This window comes from Rhincodon typus, chromosome 40 (assembly GCF_021869965.1).
Source record: "Rhincodon typus isolate 14 chromosome 40, sRhiTyp1.1, whole genome shotgun sequence".
NCBI lineage: Eukaryota > Metazoa > Chordata > Chondrichthyes > Orectolobiformes > Rhincodontidae > Rhincodon > Rhincodon typus.
In genome coordinates, this window is record NC_063371.1 from 5,679,124 (window position 1) to 5,693,895 (window position 14,772).

General features: G+C 38.7%; 1 long non-coding RNA gene across 1 annotated transcript; it reads left to right on the forward strand.

Moving 5' to 3' along the window:
* The first annotated feature begins 142 nt into the window (after nucleotides 1-142).
* On the forward strand, nucleotides 143-6,583 carry LOC125487374. The gene is made up of 2 exons (XR_007265851.1): nucleotides 143-884; nucleotides 3,915-6,583. It is a non-coding gene; the product is annotated as an uncharacterized LOC125487374 (long non-coding RNA).
* Nucleotides 6,584-14,772: the final 8,189 nt, after the last annotated feature.

Consider the following 14,772-nt stretch of genomic DNA (forward strand, 5'->3'; position numbering starts at 1 on the left):
TGCTGTGTTCATCCAGCTCTACACCTTGTTATCTCACCAACACAATTCTTCTTGGAGGAGGGCTGGGAGAGAATAGTCAAGAGAAATATATTTTGCAGGCTAAGTAATATGTAACTGTCCCTTCATCCCTGCAACAGTAGGACTGAATCCAGTCCTTATTGACAGTTAAATGCCATTCTTGCTGAAGTAGATTGCTAGTTCAATTTCAGATGGGAAATGGTAACCTCAACTCATTTTTGGGGGTTGAAGTGCACAGCACACAAATTACCACATGGTTAAATCAAATGAACGATTTTATTCTGAGTCCAGAAAGTTAGCTTGTACTGGGGCCACATGCACAAGAGGAAGCACAGTTTTTTTTAAGTTTGAGGGCAGTTTGATTAAGAAATCATTACTGCTTACATGGGCATGCTGTATCTGGCTAGGCTATGCTCAGTTACAACAATGACTAGAAACAGTGAGGGAGAAAATGTTCAGTACTATGTGACACTTAGCATCCAATACCTTCAGAGGATGGAAAAATGCAATCAGAAAAAGATAATATCTTTTAAACCCTGAGGCTTTCACAATTACCCAGAAGCGATGATAATGTGTAAATAGAAAGGAATTCTTTGTTCTTATCATTCATGTTGTGGAATTTGCATGACTTAGTTTCACATTATTCAGTTGTTTAAAATGTAGGTGAACATTTCACAACATTGTTGTTTACGATTTTTGGCACACAAAACTGACGAAGGCACACAATATCTGGAAAATACTTCTGGACATATAATGCTGCTTTGAATAGCGTAAGTGCAACTGATGTACCTTTTTGTTTTAAATCAGGTTGTTCGGGCAACAAGTACCACAGTGCCAACGTATGTTGTTAGACCATCACCAGCAAGGTATATATGTTCCCAATTTTGAACCGCACGTGATCATAATTGACCTTACTCTGTCTACCATGTTTCCAATAGTCATTTGTGCAATTATGCTATTCTGCCCTGAGCTTGATATACTGAGAAGAAGAAAGTTGCATTTTTACAGTATTTTTCTTGAATCCAGGACGTTATAAAACCTTTTGCAGCCAATGAAGTGCATTTGAAGTGTACATGTATATAGTTATTGCTATGAAACACTACAGTTGATCTTTAAACACATCAAGATTTCAGAAATAGTAATAAGGAAAAAATTATTTTGGATTCATGAGGACATCAGTGGTGCCTTCAGCCATCAGGGAAACATGAGAACATTTGAATAAATTTATTTCTTTCTTAAGGTTTTGATTACAGATGCTTGTCATGTTGTGGTTTAGTATTGGTAAAAGAATGAATGAAGTGACACTTATAATTGATTTTCATGTGTACTCATTAAACATTCTGCTTTCAAGTGAAATCAGTTCAAGAATTTTACACAAATGACTTTTCACAAGCCAGGTTTCTAGTTTCTGGTTCCAGTTCCTTTGTCTGAAGGACTTTTTATTCTGCAGAGTACAAACATTTGTGAAGACTCATGTCCATGACATTAAAGCTCAACTTTGCAAAAACTTCACCAGGGAGCTTATCTAGTCAGTTAGCTTAAGTCACATGATCTCTTGGAAATACCGTTTTGACCCAGAGCTTGACAAAATGTGTTTCTGATCCTTTAATAAAAGAATGATCTGCACCAAACTGAAAACCCAATTATATTTACCTGAGAATCCAAGTTACCAAATAATAATATATTACAAACATCATCACACTTGCATTATTACAAAATCTGATATTATATATATAAAGCCACAATCTGCCAAGTAGGAGTGGAATCTTGCATACAGGAATAGTTTGTGGCACTGAGCATGAGAAGTGGGTGAAGCATAGCTGATGTCAAAATTGCATCTTGGATTTAAGCCCAAGGATGGAAATACAGATTGAAGCTGACATGCACATCAAAATCAATCCCTACCCTTGAAAGTCCCTGGATCCACTCACATGGTGTTGCCGATCAGAGAAAAGTTGCCCAACAAATAAAATGGAAGGAAATGATAAGGAGCTACTCCTCCAATCGTAGGTTGATTCCTCCATGCTTATTACACAGAGGTTCATACCAAGCATATGATGAAAGGGTAAGGTGAGTAGCAAGTCTGGAGGAAGTGGGGCAGGAACTGGAATCGATGATGGCCATAAGGCCAAGGATAAAGCCCAGGAGTGAGGCTGGGGGTAGCAAGGCAGGGAGTAGTGGGGATTGGGTGGTGGTGGTGGGACTGGGTGGGGGGTCACAAAGATGAAATGAGGCTGCAAGTTGGGGAGAGGACAGAGAGGCTGCAGAGGTGAGAAAATTGTTTTTCACTCTTTGATTAAAGAGCACTCAAATAATTGGGAATTAAATAAAAATGCTGTCAATTTAAATATCGTGGTGTCTCAGACATTGTTTTCCTGTGTATTGTGGCTTGGAGTCTAATGAGGCAGTGAGGATTGTTGGGTGATTCTTCTCTCTGCTGCGAAGAGAAACAACATCCTCTTCATATCAACACAAATACAGAAGGTATTGTTACTAAGCAACTGTAGTGCCTCAGAAGGAATGTCAGACTGATTAAGAAGCACCAGAAGACCAAAGCATTGTACTTAAATGTGGATCTCCTAAACCCCAAAAAAAAAGTTTTCAGCCTGGCCCACAATTGTACACGTGGATACTGCTGGGTAGCATATTTCATTGACGATTGACTTTTCTTCCAAATGAGCCATCTTGCTCCTGGTAAATTTCTCATTCTCGAATCTGAAGCCTCTCACTGGGTATCGATAGATATTTGCTATTTTGGTTTAAGCTTCTATCATTTTTCTTGAAACTAGTTTTTTGGTTTCCAACAAAAGCTTGAGCTGGCAAAATCTTGAGTGGCACCAACATCTGGTCTGAGGCTTGAGGGAATGCAGACTGTGGCCCTCCCCAACTGACCATAAATCTCCATCATTTGCCTTGAGGGAGAATGACTACATCTCTTCTTACCATTCTGAATGAAACTATATCTAAAAAACTGTGTTAGATGATATCCTTATTGGAATTTGGGTATTCAAAACAGAGGCAGATGGATTTTGATTTCAGTTCTGTGAAGGTAACTTTTTTTAACAAGTCAGTGGAACAGTTAGCTAATTACATAAATTCCAAGTTATCATTCGATTCAGTCAAATGCCTCGCAGGATACCTTTGCTGTTTATTTTCGAATATATATACTGTTGAGAATGTGATGGAGAGAGAAAGCAGACCAAAGGTCACTGATTTATTTTTGACTTCACTTCAGAAGACTCAGGCGTTCATGAGAACAGCTTCCTTCTAGCAGAAGAATTGAGTTTTCATTTGAACAAAACACTCTGGCTCAAAGGTTCTAGTTTGTGAAGTCTCCAAAGTGAGAAAGTCTGTATCAAATTAGTTCAAGAATGAGAACTGGGAATAGTTAAGTAAGAAATAAAGGAATTGGGGTGGGAGTGATATTTCTCTGAGATTGAATATTTGTATAAGGATATTGCTGGGAAACAGGTTGAAACTTGTTTTGTTGTTTATCTTCGGATCCTTCTGAACTGTCTTTTTTTAAAGCTTTGTTTGTTTTCTTTTTCTTTTGTTTCATAAGCTCGTGTTCTTATGTCAAAGAACACTGGCAGCCATATGTGACTATGTTTAACTGATAAACCACCATGGGACGCAAATGCAAAAACTTACGATGTACTGAGGCAGGTTTCTCCAGGGATCTAATTTTTTCAATATTATCATTTGTTCAGATCACTGATAAAACTCATGTGCTTAATGGTCAGATAGTACAGGATATCAAGATTATAATCACTGAATTTCCAGTTTCTTTAGATGGGGATCTGAACTATCGTGTAATTTTTTGACAATACACAAATTATTAACAGTATAATGATATTTATATTTTCTCTCCTGAAAATGTTTTTATTTCCTTTCAGGCCGCCACCACCATGCCCAGCACCTTCAAGGCCTGTCCCAACAACCCAAAGGGTATAGATGTTGATACACATGATACTCTACAGGAGTTTGTGCAGACAATTAAATTATGTATGCTCATTTACAATATTGCCTCCGCACAACTAGAGTGTCAACCACCTTTGCTGATTCATCCATGTTAAAGTTAATGCTTCTGTATTTTACATGTTTCATTTTTCTCAAGAAAACCATATCTGCCATTTCCAATCTTTGAAGGAATTTACAACTGAATACCTCTTACGTTTTTAATTTTTTTTCTGAAATATTTGAAATGTTTGATTTGGTTAGAGAAATTCTGTTGTTTAAACATGCTGGAAGTTTGCCCAGTTACTCTCTTTGGATACTTGCTGTGCAATAGCATGGAGGGGGATGAAACTATCACTACTGACAAGTAATTATTTTTACTGTTTTGAGAACTACACTCCCTCAAAATCAACATGTTCTGTCACTCCTACCTTTGCTTGTTTAAATAACCTGCTTCTGATGTTTTCTGCAGAAGATGACAGTGCTTCATATTGTTGGATGACATTGGGCAACCAGCAGAGAAACATGAGTTCATCGATCAGAGGCCCTTATTATACCTGCAGCAGAGTAGATTAACATTATTTGACTTTTCAATTTATTTAGCACTTAATTTATAATCATCCGTCTCAGCTCTTGATTTAATTGTGTCTCAATTTTAAATTGAGTTTGAAATATCAACAGTTTAAAAACAAGATTCTGTTTATTTTATATTTTGTTTCTACGCCTGAATGCAACTTCTGACACTCTACAACCAAGATGGAAGGGAGGCAATCTCTGCTCATGCTGCATTGTGATAAGCAGCAAGAAGGCTGTGACAGTTGGTCTGAATTGGTTTTTGACTTGAGTGTCTTTTTTAAGAGAACCTTAGTCCCTGGGTGCTCATCATGCAGTGAATTTCAGATGTGAAGTTGAATCTGACCACCATGTGGTACAACATTGCCGTGTATGTTAAACTGGCTGCTGTAAAGTTACTCCTTGGTACCACTGACAATTCATTATTGTCATTGTTTGCTTTTGTACTTCAGGAAACCACACACTTCAGCTGCTGTGTTGAATGTTCATTTCAATACCCTTTTTTAAGTGAAATTTTAATGGAAATCTCATGCAGCAAAGTGTACATAACTTCCATCTGGTGCTGGAAGGCTTCGCTCCATGTCTTGACAAGCTCTTGTATATTGTGGTGAATACTATCTGGTAGACATAACAGCGGAATTTAGTCAAACATAGCTGCAAAGACATTGGCAACCAAAATATTTTTCTAACCAAAAAAAATGATGGGGACAGACTTGGATAAATCTTATTCATTTCCCGCAGAGACACTGTATGTACCCTGGACAAATGGCACATGAGATGTTTAATGGAACTTAATTTTACAATGTGGTAGATGTGATTTACTATGCTATGATATTTTGCAGAATTTTTAATTGGCATTTCTGATTCAAGCTCTGTTGATTTATATCTAATCTATTCTCTGAAGCAAATAACCTTGTAGTCTCCAACAAAAAACAGGTTTATATTCTTAGACTTGGGATGCTGTTATGTATAGGGTTATTGTTCAAATTCCCATAGGAATGCATTGTCTTTCATGAAATTATGTTTGGATAATGGTTCATTACAACACTGATCTATGTAACACCCTCTTTTTTTAACCATGCTTTTTAAAATAGTCAAGTTCACCTCCTAAAATATTCCTAAACGTGAAGCATAGCCAGTCATGCATCTAAATGTATGATTCTGAAGTTATGGACTGGAATTTAACTCTAAATGGGTATCTTTGAATGAGTTTGAATCTCTCTCTGTTCTTTGATTTGAGAGTTGCCTATAGACTCCTAGATTAAATATGGGTGTTATGTTTGATGCAGCCAGACTTTGTAACTTTGTGGTTTCAATGTGCTCTGGACATGAGCTCATGACTTTTCATTTAAATATCCAAGTGACAGATGAACACCATTCAAGCATTTTCTTTCCACTGATAAAACTAATTTTACACATTTAGAATTGGTGTTCATTGAAATTTTTCCGTTTCTGGATGGAGGAATGCAATATCAAGATTGCGGTCTGCACAAATACATCAGATTGAAATACCCTCAGAGCCCTTTGTCTTTTTCTTTTGTGGCACGGACAGAATATTGCACCTTACTGTGAGCCAGGCAGTAATACTGGTGACCTTTTGTGCATAAAGTAAAATGCTATGAGTCAGGACCTGTTTGGTGTTCTTTTAGGTGGATTACCTGTTTATACATTTCAGACTAAAACAGCATCTGTGCTATGTAACTTAATCGAGAAGTGAATTCCAAGTTGAAACCCCACATGGGATTTGAGAGAACCTTGATGAAACTACTAAAGCTTTGTTGGTGGGCCTTCTTAAATTCACCAAAACGAAATAGATTTGAGGTTATAATTCAGTCCCAGGTATCTATCAATCTAAATTTAAAAAATCTCTTCACTTCACTTGAATATTTGCACTCGTTTAAAAGTGTTTTACTTTTTTCAAAAGTAATGATTTTTCTTATGAGATGTAAAGATATTATGCACCTGTGGATTACAAAGGGCTTTTATTTAATCTGTATAAAGAGCAATAGTGAAATAAAAATGATTCTTTTTCTAACTTGAAGTATTCATTTAATCTAGCCAAGATTTATTTGAAGTATAATGCTCATATATTGATTAGCAAGGACAGTGACTCTGACCTTTGGCCAAACTTGATTTGATGTTTTGCTTTATCCTTCATTGTACAGCTGTGTCGTTAATATTCCACTTTTTATATCTTTGCCAGCATTTAAAACATGCAAGCGATATTTGCCTTAGGTTTTCTGTTTTCAGTGTGTTGATTCATCTGGCTAAATAATGGTTGCGACTTCCAATGCATTAACGGTATCAGAAACTCCTCACCAGAAATGAGTTCCTACTTTGCACAGAAAATGTTCTAATGTGGATTCTTTGAAACTTCACGTAACATTTATTAACAGACAGTATATAATGGTAAGGCTATAGAGCAGCATGCTCCATGTCTTACATTTTCTTATCTTCTAGCGGGACAGAAACATTAAGTCCCTGGGCACCATTAACAGAGATGGGAAGAAATAATGCCATGGAGAAACATGAAAACAGGGATAAGAATTTTAAATTTCATACATTGCTTTACAAAAAACCAATAGAGGTCAGTGAGCATGGGGATTTTTGACTGGGCAGGACATGTACAGCTAAAGACCTGTGCAGAACTCATGTATAACAAGTAGGCTGCACAGTCTCTAAGAGGCTGCTAGAACTGAAAGTCATTTGAAAAGAAAACCGTTTGAGTTATGGAGCAGTTATTATAACTTCTGCAGCAATAAATGCAAATGTTCTGCATACAATGTCCCCATAAAACAGCGAATCCTCTGAAGTATTATAAAGAATGTCTGCATTCTTCCCACGAGTACTGTATTCACTTGTGGTCCATTTACCTCAGGAAGGATATATTTTCCATCGATGGAGTATAACAGATCTAATCAATGGAAAGGCAGGACTTTTGTACAAAACTCAATCTATATTCTCCGAAGTTTAGAGATGATATTTCCCCTGGCTGGGTGTTTGAGAAGCTTTATACATTGGAAGCAAAACGTTTGGATTCCAGTAATCGCATTCTCTGGCAATAAAGACCAACGTACTACTTGCGTTCCTACTTTCTTGCTGAATATTTATGTCAGCATTTTAAAGATTTGAATTTAAAATACTTTAAGCTTTCCAACATATTTTGCTGTTAACTTTTGTTGTTGACAATGTCAGCTACCCTACTTGACAGCCAACAATATACGATCATCATGCTAGCTATTTTTGGATCTAAACAAATGGGTAAAAGGGGGCCGCAGTGGGTCGTCTGTAACAACAGGTCGCCTTCTTTTAAGACAGAAACAATAGTTGACTGCAGAGTTCAATGCAAGGAAACAGCTGAGGGACTTCACTCAACAAAACTACTCAATCTCCAGAACATGTTGCACAGATCTTGAAAGTAAACAATGCAAAAATCCAAAGATTAGGGTGGATTTTATAATTGGTTATGTTATGGAAGGGGAGGATAGCCAAACCCCTCTGATAATTAAACCAAAACACAAGCCCAAACCTGTTATGACGGGAGTAGAGGTTCCCTTCTAATAATTACCCCCGAAACACCCAGAGAAGCTCGCCTTTCCAAAGAGTGGTTAAAAGAAAGAAAATCCCTGATCTCCGCTTGACAAGTAACAAGTAACAATTTACTTATTTAACCTTAACAATGAAGAAATTAACAGAATTATGAACAAATCGACAATTCCCCCTTAAACTACTACTTCCTAATACTGTTCAAATAAACACAGGTCCCACTTAATAAACTCAATTAATAAGAAAACAACAAGTCAAAACTTAATCTCTCCAAGTTTGCACAGACTGTCTTTTGGAATATTCTGTCTTCTCCACTCTCTTCAAATGCCTTTCTTTCACGAATTCTGCTGTCAGGGATTTTTGTTTGTCTCTGTAATTTCTTCAATGAGGCCTTTGAGCTAAAATACCATGTTACCTTTGATTAATTACATGGGCTTTCTGTGAGAACTAAATGGTGCTAACTCTTGACAAGTGGCAGATGCTCTCTGATTTTCCAAATGCCCTCGTCTTCTCGACCCATAATGACATAATCAAATTCTTTTAAAATGACTGGTTTCAGGTTGGCAACACCATCAGATTTAAATTCAAATGTCCTGTCTTGGAAAAAGTGCTGCTTGGCTGTTCTGTACCAAATGTTTCCATCGGGCATTCTCTATGCACCTGCACTTATAAACATCAAACCACAGAGAAAGCACAAGCTGTTAAAGGGATAATGGCACTCTTTTCCCCACGATCATTTTTACCAACAAATTCTAACTTCCTGCCTTCCAATTCATGAAGACTCCACCCAACTTTGTAACAGTTAATATCTTAGCACACATTTGTTCCAAAAGATATTTTTACTTCATTACTATACTTGGCTCTTGGACTTTATTAGGGGGAGTCAAGCAATCATATTGTCGTAGAATTCTGGTCACCCTTCTCTCGGAAGGATGCTGTTAAACATTGGAGGGTGCAGAATAAATTTACAATGATGTTGCCAGGATTGGAGGGTTTGAGTTGTAGGGAGATGCTGAAGAGGCTGGAGCTTTTTTCCCTGGAGTGTTGGAGGCTGAGGGGTGACCCTATACAAGTTTATAAAATTATGAAGGGCATAGATAAGATGAACAGCCAAGGCCTTTTTCTGAGGGTGGGTGACTGCCAAACTAGACAGCATAGGCCTAAGGTGAGAGGGAAAGACTTAAAATTAAAAAGGACCTGATGGGTAACTTTTTCACACACAGAGTGCATGTAAGGAATGAGCTGCTCGTGGAAGTGGTGCCTTTACAATATTTGAAATGGATTTGGATGGCCATAAATATAGAAAGGCTTTTGAGGTATAAGGGCCAGATGATGAGATGAGGTCAGATTGGGATGTCTGGTTGGTGTAGATAAGTTGGACTGTTTCCGTGCTGTATGACTCTATGACTATCCTAAAATAAAATATTGCTTTCCAATTATGTGAAAATATATGCAAAACAGCATTATCAGCAACACAGAGTACGTCACAAATTGCAGTAAGTTGTTTTGTGATCCCCAGTACTATCTAAGGAAATGTATATATTTAGGTATTTATTGTGCTGTTTTATAATCTGAATGGTCTGTGTGCCACGTGCACAGACTATCAGGCAGCTGGTACTGAATGTCTTTTGTCAAGGGCTTTGGCACACCAAAAATTTTCAGAGTAGAGGCTTTCAGTGTCAGTCAGTGTGAAATATTGACTTTACACTGGCACTGTGACCTTTGACCTTGCCATTCCAGCTAATGCCCTCTCTTTAATACCCAGATGAACGTGTGTTCAACAACAGCTGGATCCTCACTTGTTCTACTTAAAGTGACCATCAACTACACTGAGTCATTGTTGATTGTCCGAGTTTGGAAGAATGTATGAGATTTCAATTGCTGTTAAAAGTTAGTAAACAGATGGGAAATGGTGCTACATTGACTAGAGGTCTTAGTTTTAACTTCAAGGACTCTCATGATGACTTGCTCTCAGTTATAAGAGCTGCAGTTTTTGTTTTTCTTGATTTGTCCTGAAAATATGGGCTTCGCTGGTTGAACTAATATTTATTTACCATCCAGAGTCAAACTTGAGAAGGTGGTGATGAGCTTTTTTTGGGGGGGTGTAGGTAGACTCCCTGTTTGAGAGAGAGTTCCAGGATTTTGACCCAGTGGCTGTAAAGGGATATTGTTATATTTCCAAGTTGGAATGATGTGTTACTCAGAGCGGAACCTGCAAGTGGTAACTTGCAACTTGCAAGTTTGGTCTGGCTGGTCGAGGTCACACGTTTGAAAGGTGCTGCTAAAAATGCTTTAGTTGACATAAGTGTACTCTTGCAATCAGATAAAAAGGACTGAGAATTATGGCATGGAGACAGCTGAACCAAGTCAGCCTTTCTAGTTCCGTACTTGTAACACATTGAAATTAAAACCTTCAAAGGCTCTCAAAATTGACTGCAATGGTTCCTAACCAGATGTTGTGAATAAGTAATCCCAGAATCTGCAAATATTCAATTCCAGGCACCAGTTTGTATTTTAAACAAAAGACTTAGCAATTTATTAGCAATAGTGTTAGTTAGGGGCAGCACAGTGGCTCAGTGATTAGCACTGCTGCCTCACAGCACCAGGAACCCAGGTTCGATTCCAGACTCGGGCAACTGTCTGTGTGGAGTTTGCACATCCTCCCCGTGTCTGCGTGGGTTTCCTTCGGGTGCTCCGGTTTCCGCCCACAGTCCAAAGATGTGCAGGCTATGTGGATTGGCCATGCTAAATTGCCCGTAGTGTTCAAGGATGTGTAGATAAGATGAGTTATAGGGAAATGGGTCTGGGTGGGATGTTCTGAGTGTCGGTGTGGACTTGTTGAGCCAAAGGGCCTGTTTCCACACTGTAGGGATTCTATGATCTATGATCTTTAGCAGAACAAAATTGAACATAAAGTAAACTACTTGATCTTTGCTTTAATTACAAAAACCTGTGTTTCCAATCCCATTCAAACAAAACCGTTCAAGGTTTAAAAAAAAAGCAAATAACAAAACTGGCCAGAATACAGAAGTGGTTTCCACAATGTATTCTTCCATATGCAGAGATGATGATTTTCTGAACATGTCAATCAGGGTCACCTTTTCAGTTTAATCAGATAATGATAGTGATGCCGACAACTTAGTTTTCTATTCTCTGATCTTCCAAGAGCCACTCATGGGAGGTTAGGTAGGGACCTTTCAAATCTTCCGGTGACCCTTCCTCAGAACTGAAATGTTAATTCTGATTTTTCTTCACAGATGCTGCCTGACCTGCAGAGCTTTTCCAGCAACTTCTGTTTTTGGTCCTGATTTATCTTTAGGTTTTTATATAGTCTTTTCCAGACTTGCTGGGACCAATTTGTTGATAGTCAATTTCTGCTTTGTGTTTAAGCATAATGCTCTAGTCCTGTGACAAAGCATCTGCAGGACTTTTAATTCAAGCACCAACTTGAAATTAACTTCTTAGCCTCACAATGAAACAGAGGCTTGTTAGGTTTTCTTTCCTTTTAACACCAGCTGTTTCCCAAAGATTAAAAGTCATCTTTAGCTTACATTTCCCAGTTCACTGCTTCAAACCAAAATTGATCAAAGAATAAAAGTAATGAAAAATCAGCAACAGGCCTAACAAGACTCAAAAACATGTAATGTCACTTATTCTAAAAAATGCATTTCATGACAAGGTTAGTAACACCTAAATGCCAATCAAAGCACAAAATTCATCAGCCATTCATTCTTCATCCTCTGTATTCTTAAGCAATATTCAATTTTCTTGGTCACACTCTCAAATCTACAACAGTTTACATTCGGGAACAGGCATCAACAGTTACTTTCTCTTTGCCAGAAATAAGTGTAATTATTATGTTAAAAAGCTGCAGATCTAAACTCCATCTGAACAACATTGGAGTCTTATTTTTAAATTTATTAATGAAAACCAAGGATTATGAGCAGCAAAAACTACAGTTTCAAAGTTTCCATGTCAAACATAAATTTCGATGTGTTGAAGAACTGCCACCACAACCAATGCCTCCTTCTTGATAGTGAAGAAATGTAAATCCTGTAAAAGAACTACTCCAATTCCCAAATTGCTCCCTTGTACTTCTAATTTAAATGGTTTGTCAAAGTTGGGTGCGGTTAATACATGTTTATTTATTACAACAGCTTTTAGCTTTTCAAAAGCTACCTGGCGTTTTGTAGATCATATCATCTTCATTTGCTTTCAAATTTGTCAAAGGTATTGCTCCTGTACTAAAAACAGGCACAAATTATCGAAAAAATCCACACAATCTCAAGAACTCAAGTCAATTAAAACTTTTACCTCTGCTATTCTGGGTGATACCTGTACTTGTTCTCCAACAAGTCCGAACCTTGGCTCTTGAAATTCACCTTTTGCTCATTGTAATTATGTGAACAAGTCTTTCAAACATTCTACGTGTTCCTTCTGTGCAGTACTAGATACTATGATTGTCATCGAAGTAAACAACACAATTAGGTACTTCAGCTATGACAGTATTAATGCATTGTTGAAATGTGGCTGGGGCATTCTTAAATCCAAATGGTTTAACCCAACATTGGTACAATCCAAAGTTGCTGGAAAAGCTCAGCAGGTCTGGCAGCACCTGTGGAGGAGAAAACAGAGTTAACATTTTGGGTCCGGTGACCCTTCCTCAGAACTGTTCACTAACAGTCCCGATTAACAACTATTCACCCTCCCAGCCTGATCGTTAGCAGCTCCTTTGTCTGTCCAACTGTCTTTCTCTCTCTTTGGGCTCTATCCTATCATTTACTCCCTACCCCACCCATCTCCCTGTTTTCTGCATATAAACTGACGTTTTCCCAGCCACCATCAGTTCTGAGGAAGGGTCACCGGACCCGAAACGTTAACACTGTTTTCTCCTCCACAGATGCTGCCAGACCTGCTGAGTTTTTCCAGCAACTTTGTTTTTGTTCCTGATTTACAGCATCCGCAGTTCTTTTGGTTTTTATTGGTACAATCCAATTGGTATGACAAAAAAGAAATTTCCTTCCCTCTCATTGTCAACGGTACTTAAAGTCACAAGCGCAGAAACAGACCCTTCGGTCAAACCAGTCCAGGCCAACCATCATCCCAAACGTAACTAGTCCTACCTCCTTGCTCCTGGCCTATATCCCTCCAATCCTTTCCTATTCATGAGCTTATCCAAATGTCTTTTAAACGTTGTAAATGTGCCCACATCCAACACTTCTTTAGGAAGTTCATTCCACATGTGAACCACCCTCTGTCTGAAAAATGTCCCTCATTTTTTTTTTACACTTCTCTCCTGTCACCTTATGTGTCCCCGAATCTTGAAATCCCCCATTCTCGGGACAAGACACCTACCATTAAGCCTATCCATACCCCACATGACTTTAAAACTTCGATAAGATCTCCTTTCAACCTCCTATGCTCCAGAGAAAAAAGGCCAAGTCGATCCAGCCTTTTGTTACAACTCAAACGTGGTCCCGGAAACATCCTGGTAAATCTCTTCTGAATCCTCTCCAGCTTAATAATATCCTTCCAATAACTAAGCGATTACTGGACACAGTATTCCAGAAGAGGCCTCACCAATGTCCTGTACAACCCCAACATGATTTCAAGGGACTCAGCAATGAAGGCAAGCATGCTAAATGCATTTTAACCACCCTGTCTATATGTGATGCAAACTTCAAAAAAATATGTTCCTTAACCCCTAAATCCCACTGCTCTACAACACTATCCAAGGCCCTACCATTAATTGCATTAGTTCTACCCTTGTTTGTTGTACCAAAATTCAATACCTTGCATTTATCCAGCTTGAATTCCTTCTTACATTTTTCAGCCCATTGATGCATTTGATCAAGATCGCTTTATAATCTTGGAAAATCTTTGTAGTGATTGGGACCAGAGTGACCTCATTGACTATGAAGTTGTTGATTGGAATTGGCCCAGGTTAACAATCATATCGACCATGATGGTTTGGAGCTGGCCATCGGATCTGATCACTGTCTGGAACATGGTTGACTCACGCCTGACATCCTCAGTCAGGAGCTGTGACTATTGTCAGAGAGCTGTTGCTCAGGAATCCGCACCTCCACAATCACCGATTCGAGTGGCTGGCGGAGGGGAATGGTGTGGCTGCAGGGTGACCAGGATCGGGGATGTATTGGGAAGCGGGGGCCAGGGCTGGATGCTGCCGCAGGAATTGGCACACAGGGTGACAGACGTCCAGCTAGCGGCCACTGCCATCTAACGCCTTAAAGTGGTCATGCTTTATGCAGGCACTTCATTACCAGGGAACAGATACTAACAGACAGTAATACTCGTCTCAAAGTGGTTCTAGCAAATCTGGAAAAGACGTTATGCTGAAGCAGACAGTCGATTTGAAGGGTAATTGGGACCTGATGGTGGAGACATTCATTCTGTCAAGGAGTGATCAGAGTTCAAATTGGATTTTGGGCTGTGTTGACCGTTAAAAGGAATCAGGGTGTTGATGCTACTGCTTTCAAAGCTCCCTGCCTAAATTCCCATGAGCTTCCCATTGGAAGCTCACAGAACAGAAAACAAAGTGATAAGTATTCAGAGATAGTAGGAACTGCAGATGCTGGAGAATCTGAGATAACAAGGTGTAGAGCTGGATGAACACAGCAGGCCAGGCAGCATCAGAGGAGCAGGAAAGCTGATGTT